The sequence below is a fragment of the Lissotriton helveticus genome, chromosome 1_2 (genome assembly GCF_964261635.1).
Source record: "Lissotriton helveticus chromosome 1_2, aLisHel1.1, whole genome shotgun sequence".
Classification (NCBI taxonomy): domain Eukaryota; kingdom Metazoa; phylum Chordata; class Amphibia; order Caudata; family Salamandridae; genus Lissotriton; species Lissotriton helveticus.
The window spans coordinates 3,181,377-3,209,303 of NC_136058.1; the positions used below are offsets into that span (position 1 = coordinate 3,181,377).

The following is a 27,927-nucleotide window of genomic DNA, read 5'->3' on the forward strand; positions in this document are numbered from 1 at the left end:
ATTTTGGAATCTGCAATTAAAAGATGGCCACCACAGTTTTTCCTATTGTCGATTTGAGAGCCAACATTGATGCTGTCCCGGAGTACTGTACAGCCAGACTGGACTATAAGGATTAGTTACTTACCTGTAATCCTAGTTCTCATCCGGGGGTATACTAATCAAAGTCATAATCTATGAATAATCCCTGCCCAGGTGCGGGTTCCCGGAGCATATAGAAAATACATATATACATATATATATATATATATATATATATATATATATATATATATATATATATATATATATATACACATATATATGCATATGTGAAAACATATACATGCAGCCTAAAATATTTCCAAAATGGCAGATGCTGAAATTACATAGGTTTGCATAGTAGCACCTATACTCTCCCAACCCCTACGGAAGAAATAGAGCAGTAAACATTTGTCATACAACAATGCTTTATTGCCATAGAAAAACCTGTAAATGCAGGCATTTGCCAGTAGGCTGCAGTAGAGTATAAAGAAACAAAGAAAACTGACAACTTGCCTTTAAGGCATTAGAGTAGGGGTACCGTGCCTTTAAGACCTGTAGGCGACCCCCCTGCTCCCGTGATGCACCACAGGTGGCAGTTAGGTCAGTTCTTTTTGGAGGTGCGTAAACACCCGAGTAAATCCGTAAGTAACATACCATAACTTTGCAGTAATGCTCGTCCGGGGAGGTGGGTGGGTCGCTTATGACTTTGGTGCGTATACCCCTGGATGAGAACTAGGATTACAGGTAAGTAACTAATCCTTCTCATCCAGGGGATTCTCATCAATAGTCAATCTATGAATAGATTAGCAAGCCCATACCCAAAGTCTCGCGGACGAGCAATCTAGTATACAGCAAAAACATGAATTAACATCACATTTATAATGCAGATATGCAAACAAATTCCTTAAAGTGGCCTGTCCCACTTGGGCATCGGCCTGTGCATCTGAATCTAGGCAGTAATGGCGGGTAAAGGTACGTACTGAACGCCATGTAGCCGCCTTACAGATCTCAGATATTGGAATGTTGGGAAGGAGAGCTGTTGTAGAAGCTTTCCCTCTAGTGGAATGTGCACGAGGTTTGCCCTGTAAAGCTTTGTTAGCTAATTGGTAAGACAGAGCTATACAGGAGACGGTCCATCTCAAGATAGACCTTTTTGAAGCTGACAGACCAGTATTAGTTGTCCCATAATTAACAAAGAGTCTTTCAGACTTCCTAAGTGGAAGAGTTTTAGCCAGGTAAAATGTCAAAACCCTCCGGAGATCTAGAGTGTGTAAAGACCTGTCCGGGGTAGTGGTTGGTTGTGGGAAGAAAGTAGGCAGAGTGATGGTCTGATTGATATGGAAATCCGAGACCAACTTGTGCAGGAAGCCTGGATGTGTTCTCAACACCACTCTATTGGCATGAAACACTGTGTACGGTTCCTTGCAACACAGGGCCTGGATATCACTCAACCTGCGGGCTGAGGTGATGGCTACCAAAATGGCAGCTTTCCAGGTCAAGTGCTGCAAAGATGCCTTATGAATAGGCTCGAAAGGAGCACCCATCAACTTGGTAAGTACGATGTTAAGCTCCCAGGGAGGAGAGGGGGACCTCACTGGTGGAAACACTTTCTTAAGCCCCTCTGAGAAATCTTTGACCACAAGTATGAGGAAGAATGAGGTCTGAGAAGGAGACTTTCTATAGGCTGTTATTGCCGCTAAGTGAACCCTGATGGAGGGGTACTGCAGGCCTGACCTTGCCAAATGCAATAAGTATAGGAGAATCACCTGCTCCTGACCTTGGATTGGATCAAGAGAATTGTCCATACACCAAATGTAAAATCTCTTTCACTTGAAAGCATAGGACTTTCTAGTGGAGGGCCTCTTTAATAATATTCATGCAGTCAGCTGAAAGGTCTAGGTGGCCATTTTGGATGACATCAGGAGCCATACCGTCAATCGAAGGGAAGGAAGGTTGGGGTGAAACACCCTCAGCTCATCCTTGGTCAGCAAGTCTGCGCAGCAGGGCAGTCTCCGGTGAGGAACCTCCGAAAGCAGGAGGAGATCTGGGTACCAACACTAGCGTGGCCACTCCGGAGCGATCAGGATCATCCTGGTGTTGGTCCTGTAGAATTTCTGCATCACTGCCGGGATCCGAGGCAGTGGAGGAAAAGCGCCCAACAATGTCTGAGACCAGCTGATCAAAAGTGCATTCCCCCGTGATCTCTGCTGGGGGAATCTGGATGCGAAGACTGGGCATATTGCGTTTGCCGCGTCTGCGAACAGTCCTATGTCTGGCACTCCCCATTGCCGAAACACCTCCTGAGCGAAGTCTTCGTTGAGTACCCAGTCGTACGGTTCTACTAAGTCTCTGCTTAGGCCATCCACCTGAACATTCAGGATTCCTGGAAGGTGAACTGCCACGATGGAGAGACCTCTCGCCAGAAGCCAGTGCCAAATGGATTGAGCGTCCAGAGACTCGTGACCTGGTGCCTCCTTGTTTGTTCAGATAGAACATTGTTGTTGTGTTGTCTGTCTGAACAGGAATGTGATTGGAGTGCAGAGACGGGTACAGGGACTTGAGCGTCAGATAGACAGCCCGGAGCTCCAAGAAGTTGATATGATAGCTTCTTTCTGTTTCGGACCAGAGACCTTGTACCTGGAGCTGGTCCATATGAGCACCCCAGCCATGCATTGAGGCATCTGTGACCACTGTCTGCGATGGAGGTGACTGATGAAACGGGACTCCTTGCAGCAGGTGAGACTGTTTTATGCATCATAGAATAGAATAGAATAGAATAGAAGTGGCATTTATAGAGCGCATGGCTGGCTACCCATAGACATCCCAGCGCTAGAAAGTGAAAGATGCTTCTGAAACCTATGTAGGAAAGAGCCAGGTCTTCAACAGTCTGCGAAAGATCAGATGGTTGGTTTCCTTCCGCAGCTGAAGGAGAAGCGCGTTAGAAGAGAAGAGCCGGCCTCGGCTTCTAGCTCTTTTGATCCTTGGTACAAAGGCCAGGTGCAGTTCATCCAAACGAAAAGGCCTATTGGCTTGGTAAGGTTTGACCAAAGGGGAGAGGATCTTGGGTCTGTTCTCCCCAGCAGTTTGTGAGTAATACAGAGTGCTTTAAAATGGACTCTCTCTCGAATGGGTAGCCAGTGTAAAGCTTTCAGGGCAGGTTTTGCTGACTGTCGATAGGGAGTTCCCATGAGGGTTCTGGCCGCACAGTTCTGAATCATTTGAAGTTTAACAAGTACCGCCTCTGGGGCGCCCAGGTAAAGTACATTACTGAAGTCCAGGCGTGATAAAATGAGTGCCTGGACTGCAAGTTTCTTGGCTTGAAAGGGGAGAAGGGGGAGTACTTTACGTAGCATCCTAAGCATGCTAAAACAAGTGGCGACTACCTTTCTGGTTTGGACTTTAAGAGTGAGGTCTGAGTCCAGCCAGAACCCCAGACTCTTTATATTTAATTTGGCAATGGGTGCGGGTCCCATTACATTCGATCACTCTCGGCTGGTCTGAATAGTGAAGGGTTACCAAGGAGCATGAGCTCTGTCTTTTCTCCGTTCAGCTTTAAATAGGAATAATTCATCCATCTAGCCACTTCTTCAAGACAAGTACAGAGACGGGATGTAGATGGGTCAGGATGGTTAAGTGAAAACACTAGTTGAGTATCATCCGCATAGGTTATGATGTTCACTCCATAGGGCTGAATGATCTCTGCCAGTAGGCATTGAAAAGCGTTGGGATTAACGAAGAGCCCTGTGGAACTCCACAAAAAAGAGGCCAATGCTTGGAAATGGTTTCACCCTCCAATACCTGGAAGCATCGCCCCTCCAGGAATGACCTTAGCCAGGTTAAAGCTGTTTCAGACACACCCAGATTCCTGAGACGGTCAATCAAGATACGGTGATTCACCGTATCGAAGGCCGCGCTCATGTCCAATAGGAACACGGCCGATGATCCTCCTGAGTCGAGAATTTTTCTAGATTCTTTCAAGACAGCTAAAAGGGCTGTCTCCGTGCCATGACCTGGACAGAATCCCTTTTGAGTAGGGTGGAAAAGATGGTTGGATTCTAGATCGGCAGAAAGAGTAATATTTACATATTTCTCCAAGATCTTACTAATTCCCGGGAGGAGGGAAATTGGGCGATAGTTGGCTTAACAGTCAGTGTCCTAAGGTGGGTTTCTTCAAAAGAGCTCGGACCATAGCTTTTTTCCAGGAAGGGGGAACTGCTCCCGATAGTATAGAAGAATTAACCAAGTCTAGAATGACCGGGCCAACTGTCTCTGTTACTGGTTTAAGAATCCTAAGTGGGGCAGGGTCATTAGGTGAGCCGCTTTCTACTCGGCCGGCAGTAGCGAACAGACAGTTATAGACCATTACAGGGAAGGCTGTTAAGCCCATTTCCTTATCTTCTGTATCGGGCTTGTCATAGTAGATAAGGTTGGGGTCTTCAGTGGAGGAGAAGGATCCATAAATGTTCTTAATTTTTGTTATGGAAATATTTCGCCATTTCATTACAGCGTAAATCTGAACTAACAGGAGTGTCAGGGAAAGAGGGAACATTCATTAATTTCTTGACGATTTAAAAGGTTTCACGAGTGGAGTTAGCAGAGGAAGTTATAATCTTCTCATAATAGAGAGCTTGGGTGTTTCTAATTTCAGTTTTGTACATTTTTATGGCATTCTTATATTCCTGCTTTTTGTCTGGGGAGAAATTCCTTCTCCAGCCGCTGTCTTTTTACAAATTTGTTTGAGTTCTCGGAGCTTTGGGGTGTACCAAGCTGCTTTATTCGATCCTTTATGCAACTTGATTATTGTTTTAGGGAGAACTGAATCTAATGAAGTATTAATCCAGTTGCCAAATTTTTCATCAGCCCATGTCAGATCAGAGGCAGGCCTGGCTCTCTCAAGAGTTGATATCCAGGTGTCTAATGAGAGTTTTGATCAGCATCAAGATTTAGTTTGCGCTAGTCGGGTTGGGGGAATGATTTGGGTTGGAGACCAGGAAAAAGGGAAAAGGAAGTGATCTGACCAGGGGATGGGTATTGGAGCTTGACAGGATAGCTCCTTCAGACAGGAGAAAATAGGGTCTAGGAGGTGTCCTTTAGTGTGTGTAGTTGACAAAACTTTTTGAGTAAGCTGTAAAGCTGCTAAATCTGAAATCAGTTCGGTTCCAGTTTTAGAGGTTACATCATCGAAGTGAATATTAAAATCTCCAAGAATGGTGAAGTTGGCAGTGGAACTTGCTAGTTTGGAGGCCGTGTCTGAAAGCGAATTACAGAATTGGCCTATAGGTCCTGGGGGGCGATAAATCAGGATTCCAGAGAGAGTTAAAGTGGGTGAGAATCCTATTGAAAAGTGAAGGTTTTCACAATTTGAAAGAGGGCTCCCCAGGATCCTACAGCTGAGATGGTTCTTTAAAATGATGGCAATTCCACCCCCTTTGCTATTAGTTCGATCTAGCCAGAATGAGGAGGTGAGAGGGCAGGGGAAATCTGCTATAATCCTCGGAGAGTGTTACTACCAATTTTAAATTCAGTTGTGGACTTTCGAACCGTTAAAATTCGATTGTGATCTATTAAAAAACGCTGCACTCGTGCACAATGTCTCAGTCGAATTTTAACTTCGCGCGCCGGGAAACCCTTTGCTAGGTAGCTGTTGCGCTATATAAATGAACTAAATAAATAAAATAAATATCACGCTGCGCGGTCGCGTCATCGGGCTTAATATAGCCCTAGTAAGCTCAGCGACTAGAACGCTAACTTCTAAGATGACGGCCAAATTATGTGGGCAAGAATTCCCCCCCCTCAAATTCCCCACACAGTGCAAATGGGCAGTTCGTGCAACAGTGCAATATAAGCTAGCAGGTAAACAATTTTAAATTCAGTTGTGGACTTTCTAACAGTTAAAATTTGATTGCGATCTTCTATTAAAAAATGCTGCACTCGCGCACAATGTCTCAGGCAGCTTCGATCACCATCTGATGGAGTCTCTGGCACCTTGGTGGAGAGAGACATGATCTTGGTGGAGAGAGCCATGACCTTCCCAGTGGCCTGACCTCTGAGACCATTGGTCCTTGAGTGCCTGCTGCAGAGGTCTCATGTGAAGGCGTGCATTGGGCACAATGTAGATGCACGAGGCCATCGCTCCCAGTAGTGACGACACTTGTCTGGCTGTAGGGCTTTGGGTGTCTAGCAGGGTGCGGCACTTCAGAAGCATTGATGACAACCTCTCCTCCGAAGGACACACGCTTGCCTCTGCAGAGTCCAGGGAGGCGCCCAGATAGTGTATTCGTTGGGTGGGATTGAGTACCGACTTCTTGTAGTTGACCTGCAACCCTAAAGAATGCATTAGATTGAGACAGTAAGAGAGATGGCTCTGAAGCAGAACAGGTGTGGAGCTTTTTAGGAGCCAGTCGTCAAGGTAGGGATAGACAAAGATCTTCCGCCTGCAGAGGAAGGCAGCCACCACCGCCATGCACTTGGAGAATGTCCGTGGGGCGGATTTGAGGCCGAACAGAACACTAGAATACTGGTAGTGTTGACAGGCTATCTGAAACCTGAGAAATTTTCGATGCTTTACTGAGACGGGTATATGAAAGTAAGCGTCCTGCAGGTCGATGGGACACATCCAGTCTCCCTGGTGTAGGTGAGGAAAGATCTGGTGCGGGGCTAGCATACACATTTTTCCCTTTCTGATAAACCTGTTCAGCAGGAGTAGGTCGAGGATAGGTCTGTACTCTTTGGCTACTCCTCGCTTTTGGACTAGAAAGTAGCGGGAGTATACTCCCCGATTTCTTCGCATGGGAGGGACCTCCTCTATGGCCTTTTTTGCGAGAAGGTTAGAAACTTCGTCTTTCAAAAGCTGACTTTGAAGTTGAGGAAGGCGCTTGAATTGCGGGGGCACTTGCGGAGGAGGAGACTTGAAACTCAGCAAGTAACCATGCTGCACAATACTCAGCACCCATTTGTCCCTTGTTATGGTTTTCCACTCTTCCAGGTGAGAAGCTACACTCCCTCCCACCGGAGTGGCGAACGGCTGCGGAGGAAGCAACGACTCAATGCTTGGGAGGCTGTTTGGAGGTGGACTGTTGCTTGGTGTTATTGCCTCTACCTCTCCAGTCTTTGTTGGAACTGGGATCTTTGCTGGTTCTGGGCGGACCACTGAGGGGTTTGAACCCTCTGTTGGTACGAACGTTTGTCGCCCTGACGGAAACGGATCTTAAACTCCTTGCGTTTCTCGAGACCCACAGCCTTGACAGTGTCCATCTCAGCCTTCATCTTGGTCATCTCGTCATCAGGGTGAGCCTCAAACAGAGATGAACCATTGAAAGGGAGGTTCAGCATTTTCTTCTGAGCATCAGGCTTGAGGCCTGTGAGGCGCAGCCAAGCCGAGCGTCGTGAGCAGACTCCATGGGAGTAGCCATGAGAGGCGAGATGGATGGAGTAGTTTCTGTCCTGTAACTCCAGTTCTGTAGTAGGGGTATCTCTGTTATAGTCATAATCTAGTGAATAGTCCCGCCCATGTGCGAGGACCCCGGCAATCAAAAATAATCTCTTACGTTGTCAGAAAATTGCAGAACCGCAAAGACACTTAAGAGAGAATTTAAAGACAAATAATGCAGCCTATATCCACAGGCTACACTGTCCAGTACTTCAACTAGAAATTCCACCAAAAATCCACAAACAGCAAAGCCTGTCCAGATTTCCCTTGCTTTAACAGCAAAACCCCTCTGGAATGATAGAGAGGGAGGCATGGACAGACAAGCCCCATAGGCTGCCATTATGTGGCTTAAATAGGGTACTGTGCCTTTAAGAGAACTTTCCAGAACTTCTCCCAGTATCCCAGAATGCATAGCAGGTCCCTCTTACTTTCAGTTCTTTTTGAAGACGTAACACGCCAGACCTGTCGCATTCCTTAAATGAACATCTCTCTCCACAGGGGAGGCGGGAGGGCGCTTATAACTATAACAGAGATACCCCTACTACAGAACTGGAGTTACAGGACAGAAACTACTCCTTCTGTAGTAGGGGATCTCTGTGTATAGTCATAATCTAGTGAATAGAATGGCAAGCCCATCCCCACACCAAAGCGGCGGTGGAGGAAAGAGAATTAACACCACTATTGTGCGAACAGATTTCGCAGCGAAGCGTGCCCAACCTGAGCGTCTGCCTTGGCATCAGTGTCCAGGCAGTAATGCTTAGCAAAGGTATGGACCGACTTCCAAGTGGCCGCCTTGCAGATTTCTGCAATCTGAACATGACGGAGCAATGCTGTCGTGGCAGCTTTGCCCCTGGTGGAATGAGCCTTAGGCTTACCTCCTACGGTCTTATTAGCTTTTTGGTAACACAACTGTATGCAGGACACAATCCACCTAGAGATAGACTGCTTAGAGGTCGCAAGACCCGTCCTGACTGATCCATAATTGATAAACAATTGGTCAGACCTACGAATATCTTTGGTCTTATCCAGATAAAATTTCAACACCCTCCTAACATCCAGGGAATGTAACGACCGTTCCGCTGGAGAAGAAGGATTCTGAAAAAACGTAGGCAAAGTTATGGTCTGGTTTTTTTATTTATTTTTTTATTTTATTTACCACAAAACAGCAAAGTACATATCGTAAGCAGCCATTCGCCTACATCCCTTCTCGGGCCGGCAGTAGTTCAAATTATCTTATCAGCGATTCCTGGCCATGATCATTAGAATAAAGCCGACATCATATCAATCAAGCGTTCAGCCAGGGTCAGGCTCTCTCCGGCAAGCCAATGCTTCCGACAGTGTGTTGTGCGTTGCTGATACATGGACAATTCTAAACAATTTTAACTTTTTCTCCCAACCTTCCCCCCATCCCGAAAACCCCCACTCCTCCCCAACAATACCCCAATCAGTGCTCCTCAAGTGTGGTAGTGTGTAGGCTGATGACGTGTTGTGGCTTACGTTGCGTGCTACCTTTCATAGCTCCAAGTGACCCCTCCCAGGTCCCCACTCACCCGGGGATGCCGCTCCTCCCACCTGACTAAGTCGCGCTGCTGTGTAAGTGACTACCCTGACTGTCTCACCCCGGGTCCAGGTGCGGGTCGCGCCCCTGCCCCTCCCCTTACTCCGCTGCCAGGTCATCTTCGTCCGTCCTAGAAGTCAAGTAAGCCTGGTACAGTCCCCAGAAGTTCTTGGGTCGACTCCGGGGCGGTAGGAGCTCACTGTAAATCTCTGCTTGTGTGTTGCAGAACGTCATGCTATTTACCCAACGTTTCAATGTCGGGAGGGGGCCCCTCATCCAGCAACATGCTATTACACGTTTGGCAAGTAACATGCCCATCCTGACCATTTTTCTCACTGGCACCTTCCTTGTGTATCCTAGCAGGGCGGGTGCCGGGTCCATGGTTAGGTCCACTTCCACAATAGTGCTCATTTCCGCAAAGACCCCGCACCAAAATCTTTGAATGCCCGGGCACAACCATGCTAAATGTAAGAAGTCAGCCACTGGGGCGTGGCATCTTTCGCAGCCCGGCCTGTCCCGAAGACCGTACCTGTGTAGCCTTTCCGGCGTATAATACACTCGCTGTAAAAATTTAAAGTGGACCAGGCGGTGTCGCCCGTTCAGCGATATCCGCCTTGAGGCCGCACTGCAGTATGCCCACATACAGTCATCTATGTGGACGTCCAGGTCGGTTTGCCAGGCCAAGCGTGCCCTCGTGTACTGTAGTGCCGTGTGTCCATGCCCTATCTTATAAAGTTTAGAGATCATTTTCTGCTGCGCCTCGGTGGCGATGACATAAACCAGTTCCGGGATCTCAGGGGGTTCCACCATGTCGGGGCCTAGAAGGTCTAGAAAGGCACTACGAACCCTATGATACTGAAAGCGCTGGAGTAACGAGGGACACTCCCCCCCTTGTGACAGTTGATCCCATGTCTTAACCACGCCATTCTCGAAGAGGTCTCCCAGAGTGTGTGCGCCCAGTTCACTAAGGGCCCTGTGAACGCCTGGTTCTGTCAGCGTGGGGAGCCACAGCGCCCAATGTATCGGCATATTAGGTGCGTACATCAGCTCTTTATCTTGCCTCTGCACTATGGAGTGCCAGGCATGGTTAGTAGACAGTAGGGAGTCCAGTGTACCCACCCTACGGTCCCTAGGTCCGAAGATCGTCGCTGGGAGCGGAGTGGGGTCTGCAAATAACCTCTCCAGTATCACATGCGGAATGCCCTGTTTTCCATGTATCCAAGTGTGGAGGTGCGAAGCCTGCGCTATCCTGTAATAGCGCTCCATATCAGGCGCCGCCAGCCCCCCTTGCTCGTATGGCAGCTGGAGGACCTTCCACTGCACTCTAGGTTGCTTCCCGGCCCAGGCCAGTCGCACTAGAAGCTTGTCTATGGTTTTAAAGAAGGTTCTGGAGAGGACAATCGGGATATTATTAAAGAGGAACAAAAACCTCGGCAGAACCACCATTTTTATCAAAGCAATTCGTACCATCAATGACAGCGGGAGCTTAATCCAGAGTTCCACGTCATCTGCGAGTTTGCTATAGGCAGTACCGTAATTTTCCCTCAGCATAATTTCGGGATCCGTATGTATCCGTATGCCCAGATACCGTATCGGTTCCGTGGACCATTGAAGCGGGTACTCCATCTCAAAGGGTTCGGTGACAGGGGTCAGGGGAAAGGCCACTGATTTGGACCAGTTGACTTTCAACCCCGAGAGCGCTCCAAAGCCTACAACCTCCCTCAGTACCGACGCAAGATTGTTCCCGGGATCCCTGACATACAGCAGAGTGTCGTCTGCATATGTGGAGATGCCAATCTTGTATGTGGGATAGTTGATGGCTTCATAAGAGTGGTACTCCCGAATCGCGCACGCCAGAGGCTCCGCAACCAGAGCGTAGAGTAGCGGCGAGAGGGGGCATCCCTGTCTCGTGCCTCTGCTGATGAAAAACGGCTCCGAAACTGCATCGCCCAGCCTAACTCGCGCAGTGGGTTTGTGGTAAAGCGCGCCCAGGAGCTGGAGGAAGAGGTCTCCTAGTCCCAACTTCGTAAGCACTCTACGCATGAACGCCCACTCCACAGAGTCGAACGCCTTTTCCATGTCTAGAAAGACTGCTATAGCCTTGGTGTCCTGTTTAGTGTGCTGGATGGCTCCCATCACTGTGCGGATGTTGTACGTGAGGTTCCGAGCTGGAATAAATCCCGCTTGCTCTGGGGCCACCAATTCAGGGGCCACGAGTGCCAACCTGGTCGCCAGCACCTTAGCATATAGCTTGGCGTCCACATTGAGAAGGGACAGAAGGCGGTATGAGCCTGGAAGATCATGTGGTTTGCCCGGCTTCAATATCGTAACGATGAGGGCCTCTCTCAGAGAAGGCGGCATGGCGCCTGCCTCACAAATTTCGTCAAAGAGGGTGGAGAGGTAGGGCAATAACTTATCTTTGTATGCCTTGTAGAAGGTCACAGTTAATCCATCTGTCCCGGGGGCGCTCTCAGACCTCATGCCATCCAGAGCGTCCGATATCTCCTCCCGGAGGATGGGAGACATCAAGAAGTCTCGCTGCCAGTTTTCGAGAAACGGCATTTTAATATAGCTTAAGTAGTTGTCAATTTGATCCTCTACCCCGGAAACCTTGTTAGTGTATAGCTCCTCGTAAAAGCCCCTGAATTCCGCTAGAATGTCCTCCTCCGCCGTTAGCAGCGTTCCCTCTGCCGATTGTAACTCTGTAACCACCTGCTTTCGCCTGGCGCCCTTCATTATTCTGGCCAATAGCGAGCCTGGTCGATCTCCCTCACCATAAGCGCGCGCCGTCGCATACTTTCCTAGGTGCTTAACTTCTCTGTCTGCTTCCTCGTGGTACTCTTTCAGGAGTTCCTGCAGTGTCCCATCCCCTGTGGGGGACTGACCCGTCAGTTGTTGTCTTTCGCACTCTGCTAATTGCCCCTCTAGATGTGTCAGCCTGGGTCTGATATCCTTCAGGACACTGGAATGCTTAGCCATGACTATCCCCCTGATATACACCTTAAAAGTCTCCCATATCGTCCCGAAGCTGTTCACCGTGCCTAGGTTAGTATCGAAAAACACATCTATTTCCTCCCCTAGCTCGGCCCTGAACGTTTCATCCAGCAGGGAATATGGTGGGAAGCGCCACGTGAATGGGGGTATCCTCCGTCTGGGAGTGTTAAACACCAACAATATAGGGGAGTGGTCCGATAGCGTACGGGGGAGCACCTTACAACCCTTCACCAGCGCCAACAGCGGGGGAGTGGACAACCAATAGTCTATTCTGGTGTGTATGTTATGGTACGCAGAGTAATGTGTGTATCCCCCTCTATCCCGGTGTCTATCCCTCCAGACATCCACCAGCCCCAGTCTCACCATTTCAGCTTGCATTTGCTGCGCAGCTGCGGCCGGGCGACGGGGCGGACCCGCCGACCTATCTAGCTCCGGGCTAAAAACAAAGTTAAAGTCTCCCCCCCACAGCATTCTATCCGAGGGCCACTCTGTACAGTGTCCCGCAACTGCTGCGTAGAAGTCCGGGGAGTCGTAATTCGGGCCGTACACATTCATGACCAGCAGAGTTTGTCCCTTGCCCGTACACTTGCTTAGTACAAACCTCCCTTCCGGATCAGCTATCAACAGTGTGAGGGACAATTTAGACTTTGGGTTGACCCAAGTGAGTACCCCCCTTGCATGTGAGGTGAAACCAGCATAAGTAGAATTACCCTGAAGGCCCCTATGCGTGAGCATCTTGCTGTTGTTGGGTAAGTGTGTTTCTTGCAGCAGGGCTAGGTCTATATGATGCCTTTGGAGATAGTGTAACACCTTACGGAGTTTCCGATAGTCGTTTAATCCCCTCACATTCCATGTCAGGGCCTTCAGTGTCTCTGTGTCACTCAGTAAATCTTCATGTGGTGTGTCAGCCACATGTAGTGCAGCAACATTGCATGTGCGTCGCAAGTGTATGTACTGCCTTTCGTCGTAGACAGCAACTGCCAAACATCACAGTGGGTAGTAACATTGCGGAGCACGCTAAGAACCCCCCCTCAAACATACCTGAACCCCAAACTCCCGCTTCCCCCCGCCTCCCACAGTCAACCAACCCCAACCTGGTATGACCGAAGCCCCAGTGCCCCTCCCCCCCACCCACATTCAAACCCATGCAACAATTCCCCATACCAGCTCTATCCGAGCCGTAGCCGCAGTGAGCGCTGGGGCAGAGGTAGCCTGTGTAATCCTTTTGTCGTCCACTTCCCTTCTGGGACTTCCAAACAGTGTCCTTCAGCTTGCCCCTTCGCCAGCGCCCCGTTAATAAAATTTAGCGGTGTCTGCTAAGCACAATAGTTCACCGTTGTGTGTGAGTTCTCACCCCCCCACTCCCCCGCTTCCAAATTCCTTAGTTCTCTCCTGTGTCGTGCATTTGGGAGCCAAGTCTCGCCTAGGGGATTTCCAGTAGTGCAAGCGCAACCCCCCAGCGGCCCCAATTCAAAACATACAGATCTCACCCACAGTTCAGCTTGCAATAGTCTAGGGCCTGTAGCAGGCTACTCCGAGAGGCCATCTCCCATCAGTCCAATGAGGGGATTCGGAGGTGCTGAAGTGTCCGGAGTTCCTTAGTGTACTGCATTTCGCCCTCTGCTCCTCAGTCTTGTTCCTCGAGGTCCCCATTACTGGTCCGCTCCGCCGCGTGTGGTCCTGGGCTCCCCCGGGAATCTTTCATCCAAACCTTCAGGGATTTTTGCAGTTCTTTGGGATCTGTGAAGAAATGCGAGTGTCCCTGCCTGTTGATGCGCAGCCTCGCTGGGTATAACATGGCGTAGTCCAGGCCCAGGTCTCTAAGTTGCTGTTTGTACGGGACAAATCGTCGTCTCTCCTCCTGGACTTTCGAAGTGAAATCAGGGTATAGCGATATGTCCATTCCCTCGTACTGTAGTTTGCCCTTTTCACGGGCTGCTCGGAGGGCTGCGTCCCTATCCCTGTAATTTAACAATTTCGCTATAATCGGCCTAGGGTTGGCGCCCGGGGGAGGCCTTGGTCCGAGGGTGCGATGAGCGCGTTCCACTATAAACATTGGCGAGAAGGTGTCGTCCCCTAGCATCGTCTTCAGGAGCTTCTCAATAAACAGTTCCATTTTGCCCGTTTGGGTTGACTCGGCCACACCCGTGACGCGGATGTTGGAGCGCCGGGAACGCGCCTCCAAGTCCTCCGACTTCTCCTGGATTACCTGAAGTAGTCTACCAAATTGTTTACGGTCAGAGTCCCACTCAGTTTGCGCCTCCTCCGCCTCTGTCAGTCGGCGCTCCGCCATGTCCAGCCTCTCCGTGTGCTTGTCCACCCTTTCTGTCATACGGTCCATCCGATATGACAACGCATCAATCTTGTTTCCAATGGCCGACATGCCCTCCTGGAGGCCTTTCTCCATGGTGGTAAGCATCTCTTTTATTTCGGCACATAGTGAGGGACCCGGGTCAGTAGCCGTGCTTAGAGACTGGGCAGCCGGCTGTTCTGGGTCCTTATGCCTTCGCTGCTCGAACGTCAGCTTCGTCTGCGTGCGGTCTCCCTTGCCCATTGTGAATGTTTTTGGGGGAGGCTGTGGCCCGCTCTGGCGGAGGCCTCACTGGATACCGAAACACTGTGCGTGCACCTGCACTGGCTGCAAGTGGCTTCAGGGGTGCAGTAGACAGGGCAGCGTAGTGCGTGTGTCCTGCTAGGGCCCGGCGACGCCACTTGTGTCCGTAGGCCTCTTTAGGTATGGTCGGTAAATCGCCTTCCAATCCCCCCAGTATGGCCTAGGACGGTGACGGAATTCCGTTCTCGTGGGGGGGATCTTCTGCCCTCCGGGGGGCCACTCGCTCCCACGCCAAAGCCCTGCTCTCCTCAGTTGTGGGAATGCCCGTCCATCTGGAGCTCGGGCCGATCCTACCTTCGGGGGTGCTCCGCTGTCGCCACGTGGTCCGCAACCGGCTCAGCAGTTGCACCGGTGCCTCCCCCGCCGCCCCCGTCAGCTCTCAGGTGTCGTGTAGAACCTCCGATGCGTGATTCCGCAGCTTGGGGCAGCTGGGGGGTCAGCCTCCGCCGGGCTTCGTCAGACCCCTAGATGTCCGCTCGTCGCTGCCGCACGTCGGGTGACGTCGCTTGGCTTCGCCAGTTAGGAAAGGCCGGTGATTAGGGCCTGGTCCGGCGTCTGTAGGGTAGTCGGGCAAAGTAAGGTTTCCCTAGCCCGTTTTCCGCCCAAACTGCAGCCGGAGATCCGTTAGGGGTAGGGGCGGCGATATCCGTTGGTTTTGCGTAGGTTTCACCGCTGTGAGAGGATCTATGCCGGATAGTTGTCGGCGCTGGCTCGGAGCTCCGCTCTTACGCGTCCACCATTGACGCCGGCTAGCTCCGCCCCCCAAGTTATGGTCTGGTTAACATGAAAATCACAAATAACCTTGGGAAGAAATTTAGGGTGAGTACGCATAACAACCTTAGCAGGTGCTGCAACGAAGCCTTATGAATAGGTTCAAAAGGCTCCTTCATCAACCTGGACAGCACCACATTCAATTCCCATGAAGGCGAAGGAAGCCTGACAGGAGGGAACACTTTCTTCAAGCCTTCCAAAAAATCTTTGATCACAGGGATCTGGAAGAAGGAAGTCTGCGAAGGGCATTTCCTGTAGGCAGTCAAAGCAGCAAGATGAACCTTAATCGAATGGACATTAAGGCCAGACTGCGCCAACTGTAGAAGATAAGGAAGGATGACATCTTCCTTACAAGTCGTCGGATCATAGTTCTTAGACTTGCACCAGATACAAAATCTCTTCCACTTGTACGCATAGGAAGTCCTAGTGGAAGGTCTCTTAGACTCCTTCAGTATGTCCATACAATCTGCAGGGAGATTCAAATGACCATATTGCACTAACTCAGGAGCCATGCTGCCAAACTCAAAGACGAGAGGTTGGGGTGCAACAACAGCCCCCCGAACTTCGTGAGAAGGTCCGGCCTGCACGGCAGCCGAATGTGAGGAAGGAGAGACCGGTGAAGCAGGTCCGTGAACCACCACTGTCTGGGCCATTCCGGGGCAATCAGGATCATCCGCGCCCTGGACCGGGACAGCTTTATGAGCACCGTCGGAATCAGGGGAATGGGTGGAAAAGCGTACAGAAAGCTGTTCGACCAGTTGATCCATAACGCATTCCCCAGCGTCCCCGGCTGGTAGTACCTGGAGGCGAAGCCTCGGCATTTGCTGTTTTCGGCGGTGGCGAACAGATCTACGTCTGGAGTCCCCCACCTTGCGAAGACTTCTCCTAGTACTTCGTTGTTTATGACCCATTCGTGGTTTTCCTGAATCAGTCTGCTCAGTGCGTCTGCCTGAACATTCTGCACACCTGGCAGATGGGTAGCCGTCATCGTCAGTCCTCAAGCCAGAAGCCAGCGCCAGATCGCCTGCGCCTCCTGCGACAGGGTGCGTGACCTCGAGCCTCCCTGCTTGTTGAGGTAATACATTGTGCTCGTATTGTCCGTTTGTACAAGTAGAGAGTTGGTCCGGAAGGACGGGTGAAAGGCCTTCAGTGCCAAGTGAACAGCTCTGAGTTCCAGGAAATTGATGTGGTACGTGGACTCCGTCGGGGACCACGTCCCCTGAATCTGTAGGTCTCCGGAATGCGCTCCCCAGCCCTGGAGAGAAGCATCCGTCACAATAACCTGAGTGGGAATGTCCTTGTGGAAGGGAACCCCTCTGAGGAGATTCTCCGCTGAACACCACCACTTCAGAGACTGAAGAGCATGCAGAGATAGACGTATCTTGTCATCCCAAGATCCTCTCCTCTGATCCCACTGATCCTCCAAGCACTCTTGCAACGGTCTCATGTGCAGCCGTGCATGGGGCGTAAGGAAGATACATAAGGCCATCGATCCTAGTAGAGAAGACACCGTCCTCACTGTCGTGGATGGAGCGGTCATGAGAGCCCGAGCCTCCCGAAGCAGTGATAATCGTCGCTCCTCCAAAGGAGACACGCTTGCTGACAGCGTATCGATGGAGGCTCCCAAGTACTGAATGCACTGGACTGGAGTCGGAACCGACTTGGACATGTTGATGTGCAACCCCAGCTTGTTCAAGAGAACGCACGTCTTCTGGAAGTGCGCCTGCGCTTCCGTGAAGGAGGAGGCCTTGATCAACCAGTTGTCCAGGTACGGGTGGACAAACACCTTGTTCCTCCGTAGGTGTGCGGCTACCACCGCCATGCACTTTGAGAATGTCCTCGGCGCAGACTTCAGTCCGAATGGCAGCACTGTGTATTGATAGTGATTGGCGCCGACTTGGAACCGCAGGAACTTCCATGTGCCCATTGCACACAAACACAGGAAGTAAGCATCCTGGAGGTCTATGGCACACAGCCAGTCTCCCCGTTGCAGCTGAGGATAAATCTGATGCAACGACAGCATGCAAAACTTTTCTCTGCGAATCCACTTGTTTGCTTGTCGCAAATCCAGAATGGGCCTGAACTCGTTCTTGTCCTTTTTTCGAACCAGAAAGAACCGGGAGTACAGACCTCTTCCTCTTTGAGACAGAGGTACGACTTCTATCGCCCTTTTCCTTAACAGGATATCGGCCTCCGTCTGGAGCTCGCGCAGTTGATACTGCGAGCCGACCGGAGGAATTGATGGAGGCGGGCTGGTGAACCGAAGACTGTATCCATTGCAAACAATATTCAGCACCCACTTGTCCGGAGTAATTTTTCTACACTCTGCCAGAAAAGATTGAATGCTTTCCCCCCCCCCACCGGAGCGGGTAACAGTTGTAGGGGAAGTAAGTGCTCAGGGCCTAGACCCGGCCTGGCCCTTAGTCGCTGGGGCCGACTGATGGCCGCCTCTGCCTCTCTGGCGTTTCTGGAACGGTCTTCTGAACTGCTGCTGTTGCTGTTGCTGCTGTTGTCCAGAAGACTGGCCACGCCCTCTGCCTTGACCACCGAACCGGCGTTGGAACGGACGGTATGTCTTCTTGGGCTTCTCCAAACCCACCGCTGTGAGCGTTTCAGCCTCCGCCTTCATGCGGGCCATTTCATCATCAGCGTGCTTCCCGAACAGGGTTTCGCCAGAGAATGGTAGATTGGCAACCCTTTGCTGAGCGTCCGGTCTTAGAGACGTAAGGCGGAGCCATGCATGTCATCGCTGGTTTATTCCGTGGCAGAAACCATGCCCCGCCAGTAGAGAAGAGTCGGCTGCAGCGCTGATGACTTGATTCGCCACCAACATCCCTTCGTTTAGCACCTCTTGGAAGTCTTCCCGCTTGTCCCGCGGAAGGAGCTCCACAAATTGTTGAAGGGATTCCCAGAGGGCTCTGTCATACCGACCCAACAAGGCAGTGGCACTAGCTGCCTTCATCGAGGTCGCCGAGGTCCCACAAACTCTTCTCCCAGACGAATCCAACCACCTAGATTCCTTATCTGGAGGAACATTGGAGGAAGGCGTGGTGGCATGCTGTTTGCGCGCCGCCGTCACAATCACCGAGTCCGGAGGGGGCTCCAGCCTTAGAAAGGCCGGGTCCGAGTCCAGAGCCCGGTACTTCTTCTGCAGTCTGGAAGGTGCCGCCTTAGTCACTGCTGGAGTGAGGAAAAGATCCATGGCCGGTTCTTCCAGACCCGGCACCAGTGGCAGTAACGGCCGAGACAAATGCTTCTGATGGAGCGTCTCGGAGATGACCGATGTCTTGGGAGTGGGCACCGTCAAAGTAATGCCCAATTTCGCCGCACCACGTAACAGCACATCCTGGAAGGATACCAGATCATCGATCGGCGAAACCCTCGTGTCCAGCGAATCCGACAAGGTCGGGGAGTAGTCCCTGGTCCCAGACGACCGGGTCCGTGAACGAGACCTGTGTCTCCTGTGGCGCCGTCTAGATCGTGTGGAAGACCTGTGACGCGAACGTTCCCTTCTCCTGGAGCGGGAGCGCGACCTCCCAGCACGTGGGCGCTCCACCGGTTTCCGTGGAGGCGTCTTCCGTGGCCTATCCTGGGGCTTTGGAGTAGGCGTACCCTTAGGAGGTGTCGGAAGCGGAGGCAGCGACACCGACCTCGGTGGCCTATGTGTGGTATATAAATAAATAATACCGGATCTATTTTTGAATGAATGAATGAATAACAGATAGCTCAATAAAATAAGAGTCAAGATTCGAGGTAGTAGGAGTTTCTGCAGGTTTATTACAGCATAAGGACAGGATCAGGACAACCTGCATAGGATGACCCAGCAGCTGCTGGGGCCGGGTCTGGGATGAGCGCGCTAACTTTTAATAACAATACATCAACTTATATACATAGCGCAAACACATAGCATTACATTGCAGTAGGCGTAACAGTGGGTGGAGCAGAAGGCGTGACGCGTAGCAGTCGCGAAAGATAACAGTAAAAAGAGGTGTAACTGGGAATATACTTAGGCATGTGATGAAAACGTAACAGAATATGTCATGAATGGGCGGAAACTTTGGAGGGGGCTACCTAAGGAGCCGGGACCTCTAACCTAATGGTGCGCGTAAACTGGCAATGACGTATCACTAGGAGAAGCTGGGGGCTATGAACTCTGTGCTAGGAGCAGAGACTAAAGTCTGGAGGGTCGGAGCGACATGTGCCTGAACCCTATCTGGTATCTGATGTTTAGGGAACATGTTGATATAAACTAGAAGTCATGAGGGGAAAAGCTAACTTGATTCTAAGACTGGACCATGCATTATTCTACATGTAGTGCGTGATGAAGAATATTAAATGACCATTAAATGCAGTATTTCTCTAAAGTGGAGACGAGAAGGCTAGACAATGACGGAAACTATTGATGCAGTTCAGTAGTTTAGGAATGCAGAGAAGGAGGACTGAACTGATAACTGGAACTATAACATACTTTTGGCAGACTCAGAGGCAGAGCCAAGCTGCACCGGGCACTGCGAGGCAGGAAGTAAGTGAAGGGTCGAGGATACAGGTGGGGGCTGTATCGCTCCTCAGCGAGGCTTTCAGGAGACAGGAGCTGAATCTGTTGTCCGGGCCCTTTTGAGGCCTGGAAACGGGGACTTTATAATGAAATAACGTGCACACTGAGAAACGTGGCAATATAACTTTACATAGGCCTGATATTCGTATTATTCACGAGGACTGGAAACTTGGCATATTAGAGGTGGACACAACTGTAATTGCGTCATTAATCAGACATGGGGAATAACATATGCATATTGGTCATGCACACATAACATATGATGGATGAGGCGTAGGGACACAGAACATGGCAAAATTTACTTTTCCACATTCCCTCCTTGTCACTACGTTTCCATCAGGAAACATCAATTTTCATGATACCATCTATCATTTCATACAGTACCATTTGCTCGTCTCGAATTGTCTTGGAACGGGATTTAGAACGGGGCTTGGGACTAGGAATACAAGAGGTAGCGCACATGCTGCAAATCGCAGGGCCACATTGTATACAGAGGCAGCAGCTGAATATGATCGCTACTGCAATACCTAGAAAGGACAGGACTTTCCATCCCCATGCGGAAATTATATTCCAGAACCAACCGGACCATGTCCAGGTGCCTGGATCTTGGTGTAACAGATGGGCAATTTTATGGAGTCTGGTTATAGCTGAATAAACAGACGGCGCGTTATTTGGAATGAAAATACAGCAACTAGATCCGATGACTCTACAGGCCCCGCCCCTATCGGCCAGTATGACGTCAAGGACGAGACGATTTTGCAAAATGACAAATCTCATAGCAGATTGTTCTTCGGTTAAGTTACCTAGAGCAGAGGCAGTCTCATTTACTACAGCTTCAAGGGTTCTTGTTAACCTACGGATCAGTTTACTATTCTGGACAGGTCCTACAAAGAAGAAGAAACCTTTATTGAAATCTGTATACTGTTCTAGAGTAGTTTCAGTATAATCGACAATTGGGGACTCCCTTCTATGTCTAATGTGTACTAGATGTGTGTTTCTGTGATAATCAGATGGGGCTAGGAAAACAGGTGGCAGTAGGAAGGCAATGTAACAGGTTCCTTCCCAATCGAGGGGCAGACGGACATATGCGGTTTGACCACAAATAAAATAAGAATGACGTGAAGCTTTGAAAACAGATTTCCCACTGTCACTATACTGGATAACAGTAGTACAATCACTATGACCTACATGTATGGAACCATAACTACGGACACATAATTCGCCTTTGACAGGTAGTACTGAAATAGCAGGTAAGTCTGGAGTAGTATCAGACTGAACATTCAGGACCATGAAATTCGACGAATAATTACCTAAATTATATACTTCATTTTCTAGATCTAAACCTGTTCTGAGGGGGAGACCTTGCTTGTCTGGAAAACATGTACTATTCAGAAAGGACATATCTGTTGTGGATGACGTTAACGTGGACCATGCTCCACACGAACCATTGTGTGAGAATGGATAAGGAAAGAGTGGCAGAACTCCCTTCGGTGTCTGGAAAGGGGGGAGTCGACCACACACCCAACAATTAGTGGCATTGCTGGTCTGGTGTGAATAATGTAACATACGGATAAATGTGTTGTTGCGCATAGCGAGGCGGTAAGAATATTCGTGAGGAGGCAGATCACTAAACGTGTGCTCTACTGTAGCATTAGCAGACATATTTACATGAGGAACTGGAAAATACAGATAGAACGCATAGCTGGTGCAGGAAATCAAGATGCTGATGAATAATACGAAACTCAGAAAAACGATACATTTGATTGAGCTTTGACTGACTCTCTCACTATGGGGGTCTATTTTATACATGTCAGAAACAGTCTAACCGTTTCACCTAGGGGAGGACTTATACAATCAAACTGACTGACTTATTAGACCTGAGCTTTTGCTTATACTCCTGCTGCGGAGTTTTCTCTAACCAGGGAGGGGTTGTAGTAATGTCTTTTGCGGGACAGTCCTTTAACACAATGTTCTGGCAATCTTTCGAATCCTGGGAAATGTTTTTAGAAACGGATTTCAATCCTTTAAAAAGTTTAATATGAGAAAGGTGGATCCATCCTTTTCTGCCTTCCAACTTGACGGCTGTACGGGTGGTGAGGAGGACCTGACGGGGCTCCTTCCAACGAGGCTCCAGCGGACTTGATCGGTCAAAATTCCGGACCATCACTAGGGAACCTGGAACGATTTCATGCGGTGCCACCTCGGTATTGTCTGGAAATGCGGCAGCAACCTGTGAACGACATGAGTTGAGGGCAGACATCAAGGAAGCTAGGTAATCTGTCAGCATATTACATGAAACATCGGTAATACTTCGGGGTCTAGGAGTACCCCACATGTTAGGGGGGCGGCCGAATACGACCTCATACGGGGACAGACCTGATCTGGAATGTGCGACCATGCGCATATAAAACAAAGCAACTGGCAGAGCTACTAGCCAGTCCACACCTTTTTCTTTACAAACTTTGGCAATACGGATTTTCAGGGTCTGATTATGTCTCTCGACTAGACCGGCTGCTTCAGGATGGCGTACACAATGGAACTTCCACTGGTACCCTAACAAAAGGGAAACGTGTTTCATTAACTCTGAGGAGAATGGCTGGCCGTTATCAGAATATACGACTCTAGGGAGTCCATACCTAGGGAAAAATTCACGAACCAACTGCTTGGCAGTGGTCGCGGCTGTGTAATCTGGGACTGGATATGCTTCTGTCCACCTGGACAAAGCGCATACAACTACAAGGACGTACTTGAAACCTCGACATCGCTCCATTTGAATATAATCCATCTGGAGGACCTCAAAAGGGTGGTCAGGGGGCTGGAAACCACCTTGTTCCACCGGGACACTTTTACCTGGATTAAACTGACAACATATCATACAGGTACGGACTTTCTGCTTGGCTGCAGCTCGTAAATGCTTGTTGAACCAAATGTTCTGGATACTGTCTAACATAGCTTTTTCTCCTAAATGTGCTGGACTATGTGCGGTATTGATAATGACTTGAACCATAGAATCGGGGAGAAACCATGTGGCTCTACCCTTCGTTAACCATCCTTGATCTGTCTGGACCCCTCCTTGTTCAGACCATTTCTTGATTTCGTCGGGAGTAGCATGTAACTGGATATCTATGACATCTTGTGTAGGGTCCTTAACTGTCATGCATGTAATCGGATCTGGAGTATGTATTATGTTAACTGGAATGTCTGGATTCTGTGCTGTAAGCTTGGCTGTGCGATCTGCTAGATCATTACCTTGGGAAATAATGTCAGTAACTTTCGTATGTGCTTTGCATTTCATGATGGCAATGGATGTCGGTAAATGTATGGCATCTAACAGGGTTTGAATAAGGAGACCATGCTGAATCTTGGTTCCATGAGAAGTCATGAAACCTCTCTCCTGCCAGAGCACTCCGAAGTCGTGTACAACTCCGAATGCGTAACGTGAATCTGTGTAAACATTAACTTTCAGGTTCTTGGCATGTATACAGGCTTGTGTCAGAGCGACTAGCTCTGCTGCTTGAGCGGACAGGGTGTCAATACGGTGTGTTTCAATAACTTCAGTGTCAGTAGTCACTGCATACGCGGCGACTAGTTCTCCTGTACTAGTTCTCATACATGAACCATCCACATAAAGTGTCAGGTCGGGATCTGGTAACGGAATGTCTGTCAGGTCTTGTCTTGGCTTTGTCGTAATGTTGACTACTTCCACACAGTCATGTGTGGCTGGATTTGAACTAACTGATGGTAACAGTGTAGCAGGATTCAGGACGTTGCAGCGTCTAATTTCTATGTGTGGCTGGAACAGTGTCAATTCATAACCTGTTAAACGTGCAATTGTCAAGTGCTGTGTTTGTGTTCGGTTTAAAAGAACTTCTACTGAATGTGGGACTTGTACGGTCAGGGAATGCCCTAAAACTATGGAATCACTTTGTCTGATAGCTAGTGCTGTGGCTGCAACTGACTTGAGGCACGCAGGCAACGCCTGGGCGACTGGATCTAAGGTGCTCGAAAAATAAGCACAGGGCTTGTATTGTCCTGCTTGATCTTGTGTAAGAACAGATAATGCTGTACCTTCACGTTCTGTAACGAAAAGTGTAAAAGGCTTACTGTAGTTCGGTGTAGCTAGAACTGGAGCTTGACATAGGGCTTTCTTTAACTCGTTGAAACTAAGTGTATGTTCAGATGTCCAAGGGAGAACAGTCGATACGGCTGCCTCCTGTGTCGTTAACTGTATCAGTGGCTTGGCTAGAAATGCATACTGAGGAATCCATTGTCTACAATAAGAAGTAAGGCCGATAAAGGCACGTACCTCCTTCTGGGTTCTGGGCTGGGGAAGACTCGCTATTAACTGGATACGGTCGGGTGTCAACTGCCTACCCCTCTTGGACAGCAAGTGTCCTAAGTATACCACTTGCTGGACACAGAATTGAAGCTTCGAAGGTGACACCTTGTGCCCCATCTCGGCTAGGAAATACAAAACTGTAAGTGATGCTCGCTCGCATGCACGTTCAGAACGGGCTGTGATCAGTAGATCATCGACATACTGGAGCAGGGCAGTGTCAGTTGGCATGTGAATGTTGTCTAGTTGTCTCTTGAGTGCTTGACTGTAAATACTAGGACTTTCTGTGAAACCTTGAGGAGCGCGTGTGAACATATAGCTCCTTCCATTTAAACAAAATCCGAAAAGAAACTGGCTGTCTGGATGAATTGGAACACTGAAAAATGCATTCTTGAGGTCTATGACAGTGAAAAACGTGGCTTCGGAATCAATAGCTGTTAACAGGGAAGAAATGTCTGGGACAACTGGGTACTGAGGAATAATACATTTGTTAAGCTCTCGTAAATCAATCACTAATCGATATACTGGAGGTACATTTGGATCAGTACGTTTCATGACTGGAATGATCGGAGAATTACATACATTGGAGTCAGTTTCTACAACTACTCCTTGAGCCATGAGCTCGTCAATAATTTTGGATAAGGCTGCTACAGCCTCAGGTGGCAATCTGTACTGTCTGATTCGGGGTAACACTACACCTGGTTTGAGAGTCACACGATGGGGTGTGATTTGCATGTAACCTACATCAGTTGGACCTTGCGCCCATAAATGCTGCGGAACTTTAGACAATCTTGAATCAAAATCTCGTAATACATAGTGACCCTTGAAGTCGCGTAGGAACAATCGAATTCCCTCTGGGGAACAGCAAATAACTGCACCTAATTCTTTCAGTGTCTTAATGCCTAATAGATTTTCTGGACATGACTTCGTAAGTAACAGATCAGTAGTGCGGGACAATGGACCTACTTCTAGAGTGACTGGCTTTGAAATCTCATTAACTATTGGTTTTCCTGAAAATCCAAGGGAAACATTTCTTGAGCCTGAGAGCGGAGCCCCTGGAACTTCGGCATGACTAATTGTGGTCCTACTTGCCCCTGTATCGATCAAAAACTTTCTGTCTTTCCCTAATACTTGACTGTGAACATAGGGACCTTCTTGATCTACAGGTATCTCGATGAGAGGCAAGCCTACCTCCCTCTCTAGGCTGTTTCATGAATATGGCTGGTACTCTGGATACTCTGTCTGAGCATACTGGTACATCTGCGATGTAACGTGCTGTGTTGCAGCAATGGGCTGCGGTGCGGGAACTGTCTGTTGTGCATTCTGTGACTGAGGAGTCTGTGAAACTTGTTCTTGTCTAGGCGGACGTGGTCTTTCTTTAGTCTTACCAGTAGCTATATTATGTTTCAGAACTGCACACTCGTTTATAAAATGACCTGGCTGTTTACAATAATTGCAGTTCCCTTTAACGGGAGCTGCAGGATGACTGGCTTGATTCGGACCCCTCTTCTGACTGTCTTGAGGAATAGATTGTGCAACTAGCACTTTCATTTTCGTGTCTTTCATACGTTTTCTTTCGTGTTCTTGCTCTTCCCTGATTCTATTCTGGTGATACTGGAGCATCTGGAGCATCTGGGACGGAGTGTTTGCTTGCCAGGTGCTTTCGACTTTCAAAACTCGATTTTTAATTTGTGGACTTGAATTCTCGACTAATTTAGTAACGAAAAGGTGAGGGTATGACTCACTACTTGTCTTGAGACCACTGTTAATACTAAAACATTTTTCAAATCTAGAATAAAAATCACTAATATCTTCATCTTGTTTCTGTTTACAGGCTGAGATTGCATCCCAGTCTTCCTTCCTAGTTGTCAATAATCTGGGTAAAACTTGAATCAGTAATTCTGGTAATTCTTTACATTTATCTCCAAGACCGGTACCTGGTACTCGTGCCTTGTCTTCAGCTTCTAGAGCTGCCCAATCGATCTTTTTCTCTCCCACCTCCCATTCTTTTTCCTTTAACTTTTCATACACCCCTGCGGGTAACAGGACCTTTACCATTTTAATGATATCTGGATAAGTGTATTCTCCCATACGGAGCATGTCTTTTAATTCTCTATGGAACCCTGCTGGATCTTTGTCATGACAGGGAATTAATTTCTTCATTTCAAGAAGTTCCATCTTTGAAATCGGAGTGTATACAAACACTCGTTGCATTACGCCACCCGCCCCTTGGACTGGGTGGACTTCTCGTAACGGATTCTGTCTGTCTATGTAGAATGATTTACTTTCTGGGGGTGAGACATGAACAAAATGCGGGTTCAGGAACGTTCTATATTTGTGGCGCTGTTCTAGAATGACACTAATTAAATCGGTACCTAGACCTTTCCATTTATACTGGAGTAACTCGTTCAGGATATCGTGTAACGGGCCTGGATCAGAATGTTGACCCTCATACAGAGTAATGAGGTACTGGATCATATACATACCCACCAGTCGTTGCTCGGCTGGGGGCAATTTCAGAAACATTTGTGCCACTATTTCGTCTGGAAAAGTGGTAGAATCAGTAATCCATCGGACTGCTGATCGGGCTAGTTCTTGTTCATGCATAGTACTTAATTCACTGTAACCGACTCGTGATTTCAGAATGTGGTCGGTAGCTTGGAATACTTGTTCTAGGGAACCTTGTTCTGGCGCTGAATGATGAAAAATAGACTTGGGTTCTAGGCGTAAATGGCGATCTGGAAATCTGGATTTTCCTACATACGCTATTCTGGCGGGATTCTCGTTCTCTTCCTCTTCAGGATCAGAGATACTTTCTTTCTCGCTTACTTGTGCTGCTTTACGCTGTTCGTGTATCTTTATTATTTCTTTACGGATTTTCTTGTACATACTCTCCATAGCACTAATGGTCTTGTGCTTACCCTCGGCTATATTATCACTCCACCTTGTCAGGATTCTCATTTCGGCGGGGTCTTTAGACGGATAATCTTGTTCTCTTATTAGACAATTGATCAGGAACTTTAATATCATGAGCTGGATCTCGGCTTTCCTTTGAGACATAATCTCGCCAATACTTTCTGGATCATCCCCTGTACGGATGAAACGATATATTCTGTCTAGATCTTCTTTCATATTCGGCAAGGTGACTAGATACTCGGTCACTCTCCTTACACGTAAGGAATATAAAACCATATTATATTCGCCTGGAACTGGATCATAGACACATTCGTTAAGGGTTTGCCTGATTTCTGTAACAGACTGATGTTTGGGCGTGCGCTGTAACGCTTGAGCATGTAATTCGAGTAATGTTAAACGCCTGTGTGGCGGCGGGGTTTGAGGAAGACCTCCTCCTGCGGCCCCTAGACTAGAATCGTCGACTGACATTCTTCGTCCTGGCAGGGTCGGTAATTGTAACGTGGGCTGGACTTGTATGGCGGGCTGGACCGGGGAAGCTGTTAAGGGCACCCCGGTGTCTGGAGGAGCATGAACTACCTGGTTTACAGGGACTGGCGGAGCGCGAACAGGATTTGCATATTCGGGGACTGTGTCGTCCAGATAGGACGAAATAAAAATATCAGCTGCGGTCGGTTTGTGACGTAGCTTGGTCGGAACTAATGGTGGCGGGAAATTACTAGATGCCTCTGGGGTC

General features: G+C 48.9%; 1 protein-coding gene across 4 annotated transcripts in view; it reads right to left on the bottom strand.

Moving 5' to 3' along the window:
* The window catches only part of GPSM2 (G protein signaling modulator 2), a 409,855-nt gene that overhangs the window by 196,070 nt on the left and 185,858 nt on the right, over nucleotides 1-27,927 (bottom strand). The gene's annotated exons all lie outside the window — the stretch shown is intronic.